Below are 2874 nucleotides of genomic sequence, written 5' to 3' on the forward strand. Positions count from 1 at the left end.
CGGCTGGAGTTTAAGCCACTAGGGTCCAGGACTCGAACTGTTGTCGACTATATGGGAGTTCAGTGACATAGCCATTACGCTAACTGCTGGCCCCCTAATTCCAGCCTTCTTATCTGGTCTCATTAACCACCATTTTTCCTGTAACTCATTCTGCTCCAGCAGATCCCAAGTATCATAGTATACGAAAGGACTTCAAAAAGTTTGTGTAAAATGTAACTGTTTTGGTGCAAAATTCTTTTGGAATCCAGAAATAGTTTTTTATATTTATATTTTCCATGAATATTTGAAAGCCCCTTATATTTATTAGCCCATTCTCTTTACTTTTACTTATTAGCTGAGTGATCTCTTCTTCTTTTTTTTTTTAATTTTTATTTATTTATTTATTTTTTTTTGGAGAGATTTTCACTGTAGGGCGCGTGCGCTCGCCAGACAGACAGAGAGAGACATAGAGACAGAAAGCGAGAAATCACCCTCCAGAAGGGATGGTCATTCCGCAATCCCTTCTCCTCCATTCTCCTCTCGGGATCTTGGGCACGCACGCACACGCGCCCAGAGTGAGTTTTAAGCCACCGGGTCCGGGACACGAACCGCGGTCAACTACGTGGGAGTCCAGCGACATAGCCATTACGCTAACTGCTGGTTCCCCTGAGTGATCTCTTCTTGTGCCCATTGTCCTCTTCTGTAAAATAGAAATAGTAAGTACCTCATAGACTCATGAGAGGATTCAATCAAATAGTTCTTTAAGTGGACTTGAAATGATTTCTAACATATGGTTTAATGTGTTAGAACAATGGTTTGTTCACATTAAATGATAGATATTATGATTATTTTTATTATATTAAATATCTTTTCCCTATTGCCCAATTGGCCAACTCACATACATTCTTTAAAACCCAGCAGACACTGTCTTTTCCAGAAGATTTCACGATCAACTAATTTTTATTTCCTTCAGACAGAATAACTTGCTCTTTTCTAAAAAATTTAATACATTCAATCACTGTATATCATAACAATTTGCAAAATGAATTTTCTCAGCATGAATACATTGTATATTAGTCCAGTTAAAGATATTTTCACGCATGTTATCACCAATAGATAATTTTCCTTTTTTATGTCCCTTAAATGTTTTGCTTCTTTTTCCCTTGATTCTCTTCCTCTCACCCTCCTTCTTCTCTCTCTCTATATATATATATTTTTTAAGAGATTTTTGCTATAGGACGTGTGTACTTGCCAGAAAGAGAGACAAGAGACATAGAAAGTGAGAAGTCATCTTCCAGAAGGATGGCCATACTGCAATCCCTCTTCTCCATTCTCCTCTCAGGATATTGGGCACACACATACATGTACCTGGCATAATGTTTTTTTTTTATTGATTTGATTTCTTTTATTTATTCATTTAGTTTAATTTGACCAGAGAAAGACAAGCACACAGAGAAGGAAATTGAGAAAGCAAGCCACCAGGTTTGGAACTTGAACTGGCCATGTGGGAATGTCCAGCACCTTAACCACCATGCCACCTGCTGGTCCCGTCATGAGTTTTAAGCCACCAGGGCCGAGACTCAAGCCGTGGTTGCTCATGTGGGAGTCCAGCCACGTAACCATTATGCCATCTGCTGGTCCCCACTCTTCTATATTTTTATCAGGACTTTATATAATTTCAATTCTTGTATTTTCCACAATGTGTTGTAAACATATATTTCTGTTTTTTATTTTTTTATTTTTATTTTTTCCTGTTACTTTGTGATCCCTTAAAAGTAAGGGTTGAAACTGGCCCCATCAGTTAGGGAGTTGGATTCCACATGACTGACTGCGTTGGACTCTTGACCCCAATGACTTGAAAAACACACCATGTACATGTGTGTGCATGCCCCAAATCCTGACAGGTTGCAGCAATGAAGGAGAAAGAAAGAACTATGGAATGACCACGCCCCATACTGGTGCTTTTTACCCTTTCCCTCTCTATCTCTGGTGAACACAGGTGCCCTCTGCGAATTAAAAAAACAGGGAGAGCTGAACATTACTTTTTATGTCTACAGTGTTTGGTATCACTGAAGGGACACAGGAGTTTCTGTGTCCGTTCACGATGAGTGGCAGGCAGTGCACCGTAGTGCACAGATATAAAGGTAGAAAGCTTGGTGTAGGTTTTCATAATGATAGGACGGTGGCCACTCTTCCTAAAAATACTTTTTAAATATTGGTGCTTTCAAGGCTTATTCTATACTGAATTGTCTTAACATCTGACTTTACGTGCACTTCTTTGGAAAACTCAGCCACTTCTGGGGCATTAATTACCATGTAGTAACTCCTTAGTGTTGCATAAATCCAGTCCTTTTTCTCCTAAGGTTAATTTTCAAATACCCAGAATGTATACCATCTTTTTCTTTCTGGATAAACAACTACAATCTTCAACTCAACCTATCAAGATTGAGCTCATTTTTTTTTTCTTAAACTCTTAGACCTATTCCAGTCTCATGAATTTGGTTTATGCTTTCAGCATATATCACCTGAATTACTGCATACTTAAGAAAATTAGCTTTTTCTTTTATTACTAGAAAGTAATACTTCTCTTTACACAAAATAATTAAAATAATCCAGGGAATCTCTAATTTAGCAATCTCATTTCCAAAAGATAACTGTTGTTTACTCTATATGGTGTATATATTGTATCAGACTTTTGCATGCAGATATTAACACACTGTTTTATTTATTTGGTAGCCTCTTAGTTTCCTGGTCTTTTGGATAGCCCCTTGTAATCTATTCTTTATGCATACTTTTTGAGATGAGGGACTTTTTTTTGTTTGTTTTTTTTGTTTGTTTTTTTTTGTTTTTTGAGAGATTTTCATTGTAGGGCGCGTGCGCTCGCCAGACAGACAG

At 37.7% G+C, this 2874-nt stretch overlaps 1 protein-coding gene across 1 annotated transcript in view; it reads left to right on the forward strand.

The window, feature by feature from the left end:
- The window catches only part of ANKRD13C (ankyrin repeat domain 13C), a 96689-nt gene that overhangs the window by 2971 nt on the left and 90844 nt on the right, over positions 1-2874 (forward strand). The window lies entirely within an intron of this gene.

The sequence above is a fragment of the Tupaia chinensis genome, unplaced genomic scaffold (genome assembly GCF_000334495.1).
Source record: "Tupaia chinensis unplaced genomic scaffold, TupChi_1.0 Scaffold144529_1, whole genome shotgun sequence".
NCBI classification, from domain to species: domain Eukaryota; kingdom Metazoa; phylum Chordata; class Mammalia; order Scandentia; family Tupaiidae; genus Tupaia; species Tupaia belangeri.